This window comes from Colobus angolensis, unplaced genomic scaffold, assembly GCF_000951035.1.
Source record: "Colobus angolensis palliatus isolate OR3802 unplaced genomic scaffold, Cang.pa_1.0 Scaffold237, whole genome shotgun sequence".
NCBI lineage: Eukaryota > Metazoa > Chordata > Mammalia > Primates > Cercopithecidae > Colobus > Colobus angolensis.
This window is the reverse complement of record NW_012115566.1, coordinates 1103900-1110969: the sequence shown is the minus strand read 5'-3', so window position 1 is coordinate 1110969 and position 7070 is coordinate 1103900. Positions and strand designations below refer to the sequence as shown.

Here is a 7070-nt window from a genome sequence, read left to right as displayed (position 1 = left end):
AAAACACCTAAAGAGACATTTCACCGAAGAAGATATACAGATGGCAGATGAGCACATAAAAACGTTTTCAACATCCTTAGCATTAGGGAAATGCAAATTGCAACCACAGTGAGATATCACTATGCATCTATCAGAATAACTAAAATAAAAATAGTGGCAACAGCCAAATGCTGATGAGGCTGTATACATGTAGGTGGGAATGAAATGTAGCTGTTCTGGAAGACAGTTGGCAGTTTCTTAAAAAGTTAAATGTGCAAGTACCATACCACCCGGCAGCTGCACTCCTGGACATTTATCTTGGATAAACAAAGATTTATATTAACACTAAAACCAGTATACAAATGTTTATGGTGGCTTTATTTGTAAAAGTCAAAAGCTGAAAATGACTCAACTTTCCTTCAGCAGGTGGATGTTCAAACTGGTAAATTCATACCACAGAATACTATTGAGCAAGAAAAAAGAATGAACTGTTGATGCTGAACAACCTAGATGAATCTTTAGAGAATTACACTGAGTGCAAAATGCCAATCCTAGTAGGTTACATAATGTATCATTCCATTTTTAAAACATTTGAAATGACAAAATCATAAAAGTGAAAAAGATTAGTAGTTGCCAGAGGTTGAAGCAGGGACAGTAGGGAAGTGGGTGTGGCTGTAAAAAGGCAATAAGGAATCCCTGTGGTGATGGAAATGTTTTGCATCTTGACTTTATCAATATCCTGATTGTGATTTTGCACTACAGTTTTGCAAGATGTTACCGTTGGGGGTAAATATTTATTGAGGGAAAATAGGTCGAAAATAAAATGTAATTGGTATTGCTCAAGATTAAACTTCTTTCAGCACGTTTGCCTTTTCCTCTTTTATCTGGTGAGATGTTGAAACCCCCACCTAGAGTTCTGCTACAGAAATAAACGTATCCCAGTGTTCTTGCGATTTCCTTTATGAATCTGAGAAAAATGTGCCCCATTTTAGGTTCTAAGGAGTGTATCTGTATTGTAGAAGGAAAGTACGGTATTTATAGTGCCGTAGGCTCAAAAAGCGGGCCCCCTTTTGCCGAAACCCGGGATCGAACCAGGGACCTTTAGATCTTCAGTCTAACGCTCTCCCAACTGAGCTATTTCGGCTCCGCCCCCGTCACTTGGAAATAAGGCCTAATGAATTTATTACTTATGTTTTTATTTACTATTAGGTATTCATTAAAAAAACAAAACCAAAACCACAAACCACAATGACAAGTACTCCGAAGGAACCAAAGACAAATTAAAAAATTACTTTGTTCTTCATATGGCTCACTACTTTATGCAAAGAAAAGCAAGAAGACAATTACAAATTAATGTTGCAATTTATTCCCTGTTGAATGCACACATCGAAACAGAGCACGTTCCATCGTCCAGTTACGAACCTCCCAGTTACTGTTATGGCGTTTCCACGCCCTCTGCCGTCCAGATTTTATTGGTTGGTGCAAAACAAGAGGTCGGTGAATACGAGGGCATGACCTCGCACTAATTCGTTGGAAAACGGAAAAATCAACTGTGTGCAAGTGTGTCGAGTCTAGCTTCATAAAAGTATTTTAGGAAAACGTTTGTAAGTTCCCTGGTGGTCTAGTGGTTAGGATTCGGCGCTCTCACCGCCGCGGCCCGGGTTCGATTCCCGGTCAGGGAAAGCATGTTTTTCTTTTAACCTCCAAATTCTCTCATCCAGGAACGAAATCTCCGCGTAGACAGCAAATTGTGGATAAGTTAACTTTCAATTTTCATATGAAGTGTTTTCTGCATAGAAAGCCCGTTCGTGTTTTGGTACTCCAGGTACAAAATGACAAGCGATGTAATTTTCAATTATTTAAAAACATTTATTAATGAAAACTTAATCTAGCGTAGATCGAGTGTCCGGCATTGTTCTAAGTAAGCGCTTTAACAATTTTAACTCATTCAATTGGGTGATTCAGTAAGCGGGAAATTCCAGAGACAATCGATTAGGAGTTAGTCGAGACTAGCATAACCTTTTGAAAAGACAGTTATGAAGACGACAGAGAAGAAATGGGGAAGTCATTTCTGGGAGATTTGATCGCTGTGTTCAAGCTTCTGAAGTTGCTAGAACCTCAGTGGTTTAGACACCCAGTCTATCTTCCTCGGATTTTTCTGTTAGTTCCATGCTGCTCCAGCTGGGAGCTAGGGGATAGCCCTAGAAATACCTACACAGTAATTTAATATTCTGGGCCAAAGCAGTTTCGGGACTGCTTCATCTCTCCAGCGCTTCAACCTTTCTTCCCCTATGAACGTACAAATCATGTATTTTCCTAAGACAGGATAGGAGAGGGTTTAATTTCATGTTAAATTAAATTAAAACCTGCTGTCACAAAACTGAGAAACAGGCAAACAATGCATTCAGCATCATATCTGAATGCACATTTGATAAATTTACCGATAACTACTGGAGAAAAAGCAGATTTTTGTTTCTCTCCTGACAAGGTTTGGTGACTGTGCTAACTGGCTCCTGTCTGACAGTATTGAGGCACGAATCTTTGTTTTTTGGTCTGTCTAAAGAGCAGCCCCAGATGTACTGCTTATTATTTCTTTCTTATATCTGATAAGAGTTTCGGGCACGTATGACTTCTCTACAAGTTTCCAAAGAAAAATCATGGTGCTCCTGATATTATTTCTCCAGCAAATGGAAGATGTGAGTTTTTTGTTTGTTTGTTTGTTTTGAAATGGAGTCTTTCTCTGTCGCCCAGGCTGGAGTGCAGTGGCCCGATCTCAGCTCACTGCAACCTCGGTTTCCCGGGTTCAAGCAATTCTCCTGTCTCGGCCTCCTGAGTAGCTGGGATTACAGGCACTCCCGAGTAGCTGGGATTACCACTCCCGGCTAATTTTTGTATTTTTAGTAGAGACGGAGGTTTCACCATGTTGGCCAGGTTGGTCTCCAACTCCTGACCTCAAGTGACCCACCCGCCTCAGCCTCCCAAAGTGCTGGGGTTACAGGCGTGAGCCACCGCGTACGGCCAGGACGTGATGTTTTTATGATACAGTTAAATGAAGCAGGACTTTTTCTAATTAATTGCACTTTCGCTTCTCTTGCCCCATATATTCAGTTTCCAAAACTTCCTTGAGATGGGACACTCGTTTGTCATCTTGTCAGTTCTCTCCTTGAATTAATAAACTTTGGCACATACATTTGACTAAGAAATTTTATTTTGACATAGACATAAAAGTAATATGGTTTGTAAAATTCCTGTATATACGGAAGTCTTTTAATCTAATGTTTCATAGGAATTCAACCCTCTAGGCCTGGTGGTGATCACTTCTTGAACAGAACAGCACCTTCTTCTCGTGATATCACACGTTGTCTCCTCTATGTGCAGCAAGAATCTCCTGCTTCATTAGTTTTTATGCCTCTGCTATCAGAAAACAGTCTGGTTGGGACCCCTGTGAAAGGAACTGTCTGGGTTAATTTATCTTGATTAATACCTCTTTTTTTTCCCTTTCTTTTCCTTCATTTTCCACATAAAGCTAATATAAAGCTAATTGGATTAGAGATGAAGAACTTTTCTTCGAATGCTACCACTTTCTTTCCTTCTCATATAAGCTATTATTCATTGCCTAGAGGAAAAAAAAATTCCTTAATTTTGCATTTTGGCACAGTAAGTTCCGTTTATTCACCAGACTTGCCACTGATTACTCGTCAACTCAGAGAGAAAGTCGAAAAAATAAAACCAAAATATGCATCAGGACAAGAGGAGGAAAGAGAATGTGAATGACTGCTAAAAACAAACAAACAAACAAAAACAAAAACAAAAAAAGTCAACAGCTAGGGTCAATGAATCAATCTATAAATATTGAGAGCCCATAGGCTTGTACTACACTATGGAAAATGAAAAACGACCAAGACACAAATCTCACCTCTTAACACCCCCCAAATCCCGATTTTCTCAACTGTAAAATGGGAATAGAAGTATTATAGTATTTACTATATAAAGTCGTGATGAGTCAATAACATAATACACAAATGCTTTTGTGTATAATCAGCCAATTATCCAAATCCATGTTATTAACGTTATCATCATCATCATTCTTCTCACGGTACTTAGGGAATGAAGAAGACGGATAGTGTGAATAAGTTTTCTGTTGGGCAGAAGAGTCACCTGCTAAAATGAAGTGTGGAAAAATACATTGGCATGTGTTTGTGTGTGTGTGAGAGAAGGAGATTTGGAGGTGGGGTGAAGACCCTATCTGAAGTGGTCTTTGAAGAATGAACAAGATTTTTATTAGGGAACAAAATGGAAACCAGCATTCCAGGACAAGCGATCGGAAGAAGCAAAAGCGGCCGGGCGTGGTGGCTCACGCCTGTAATCCCAGCACTTTGGGAGGCAGAGGCGGGCGGATCACTTGAGGTCAGGAGATCGAGACCAGCCTGGCCAACATGGAGAAACCCCGCCTGTACTAAAAATACAAAAAAAAAATTAAGCGGGCGCGGTGGCGGGCACCTGCGGTCCCAGCTACTCGGGAGGCTGAGGCAGGAGAATTGTTTGAACCCAGGAAGCGGAGCTTGCAGTGAGCCGAGATCGCGCCACTGCACTCCACCCTGAGCGACAGAGAGAGACTTATATATGTCAGTTGCTGACAAGTACATACGGGTACATAAGTGCTTCTCAGAAAACTTCTCAAGTTGGTAGGTCCTGGGGAATCAGTTTAGTTCTATCAGAGATCTCTGTTCAACTTCCAGGAACGTGTGAGGATAGCTCCAAATCTCACTCTCATGCCCGGCCCATCAAACAAAGCAAACCTCTTGAACTGAAGCTGTGGGATCCGGACTGAAATAGAACCAGCGAGAAAGGCAGTCCTCCTGGATTCCTAGAGAGAACACATTCAGCCGGCAGTTGGATAGAGGATACCAGCAAGTGCCTCGCCAGGGCCGGGCAACAGGGACACATTCATGTCCCGTTTACATTCGTCCTTCTGGCGGAGGCGGGAGGGTCGCTTGAAGCCTCGGATTTAGAGATCAAACTGGACAAAAAAGCGAGACCCCCGTTTCTACCAAAAAGAGAGAGGTAGGGGGGAGAGAGAGAGGAGAAAGGAAGAGAGAGAGAGAGAGAGAGAGAAAGAAAGAGAAAGAAAAGAGAGAGAAAGAAAGAGAAAGAAAAGCTAGGCGCGGTCAATTGTGCGTGTAATTCCAGCTACTTGGAGGCTGAGGCAGGAGGATCTCTTGAGCCCAGAAGTTCGAGGCCGCAATGAGCTCTGATCGTGGCAGAGCGAGGCCCTGGCTCAAATACATACATACTTTGTTATGACTCTGTGTGCCCTTACTCTTTCCTCAGGTGCACGCTTGGGCTCGTTACTGCTCAGAATTTTAGAATCACAGATCCAGCCATTGCTGGCAGCTGCAGTTGTCAGGGACCTCCACCACCTACGCAACTGATCCGCGGGGACTGTGGGAGAAGCCCTCCTACTCTTTTCTTTCTCCTTTGTCCTTCTCATTCCTGACTCCTTCAGGATTCTCAGTCTTTCCTCCGGGAAGTAGGGAGTCTATGGAGAGAGAGGGGTTGTGGGGGTGGTTCTGTTGCGGGTTCAATCCCGCCAGCGGCCCCCCTACAACCCAAATTGTCTTTCTCTTTTCAAACTTCTCGCCAGTCTTGTCTCGCTCCAACCTCCTACCTCCACCCCATTCCTCAGTGCATTCGTAAATTTCTCCAAGCAGGCCTTTCCAGATCGACACTAAGTTCCAATCCCGAGCTGCGTGACCCAGCACCAATTCAGTCACGATGATGACTTACAATCGCTTAATCAGTTTGCCTTTCCTCCTAGCTGTGAGGGTGAGGACCGCCGGTGTCAGCGTTCATCCTGAATATTCAGTGCCCAGGCACAGAGTGGGCATTCAGTCAGTACTTGTTGAACGGGTTAATGGATTCCTGGTGCTCACTGGTTGATATCGTCACTTTCAAATAATTTCTGCCATTTTTCTATTTTGATTTCACCCTTCTAGTTTACCGTGCAGGAATGCAAACACCAGAGAGAAAATCAGTCTCTGGATTGATGCCTTTGATGGACCAAGATGCAGCTGATGAAACATTGAACCAATTAGCACCTAGCAGGAGGGCACCCTTGCTTTGTGTCCTTGAAGGTTAAAGCTGTCAAAAAGTGGTCAATCTCCCTCAAGTTCGGCCATCTTGTTCTCAGAGATCTAGAACTGGTAGAAGAATATAGCCTTGATAGTGGAGAGGAGATTATTGCTGTTGTGAGGGACTGAGAGAACCAGGCAGAGAGCCCAGATTGACACAGCAGGTGAGAAAAGAGGCGCGCCTACCTTGGGGAATACTGAGGAACAAAGGAAAGTGAGACAAGGAGAAAGAGCAGGGCGTGAGCAGGCTGGGCGCCGTGGCTCACGCCTGTAATCCCAGCATTTTGGGAGGCCGAGGCAGGCTGATTACAAGGTCAGGAGTTTGAGACCAGCCTGACCAATATGGTGAAACCCTGTCTGTATTAAAAATACAACAATTAGCTGGGCATGGTGGCGGGTGCCTGTAGTCCCAGCCACTCGGGAGGCTGAGGCAGGAGAATCGCTTGAACCCGGGAAGCAGAGGTTGCAGTGAGCCAAGATCACGCCATTGCACTCTAGCCTGGCCGATTTAGGGAGACTTCGCCTCAAAAAAAAAAAAAAAAAAAAAAGGCCGGGCGCGGTGGCTCACGCCTGTAATCCCAGCATTTTGGGAGGCCGAGGCAGGCTGATTACAAGGTCAGGAGTTTGAGACCAGCCTGACCAATATGGTGAAACCCTGTCTGTATTAAAAATACAAAATCAGCTGGGCATGGTAGCGCATGCCTGTGATCCCAGCTACTCGGGAGGCTGAGGCGGGAGAATTGCTTGAACCCAGGAGGCGGAGGTTGCGGTGAGACGAGACCGCGCTATTGGACTCCAGCCTGGGCAGCAAGAACGAAACTGTGTCTCAAAAAAAAAAAAAAAAAAGACTGGAACGGGGGGATCACCTGAGGTCGGGAGTTTCAGACCAGCCTGACCAACATGGAGTAGGGAGTGACTATATTTCTTAGAAATCTTTTTTCTTGGTAATTTTCCTAAAGT

The 7070-nt window shown here is 43.8% G+C and overlaps 2 non-coding genes across 2 annotated transcripts; one reads left to right on the top strand and one right to left on the bottom strand.

Moving 5' to 3' along the window:
• Positions 1-1050: 1050 nt before the first annotated feature.
• TRNAF-GAA lies at positions 1051-1123 on the bottom strand. The gene has a single exon. It is a non-coding gene; the product is annotated as a tRNA-Phe (tRNA).
• A 466-nt stretch (positions 1124-1589) lies between these two features.
• Positions 1590-1661, top strand: TRNAE-CUC. The gene has a single exon. It is a non-coding gene; the product is annotated as a tRNA-Glu (tRNA).
• Positions 1662-7070: the final 5409 nt, after the last annotated feature.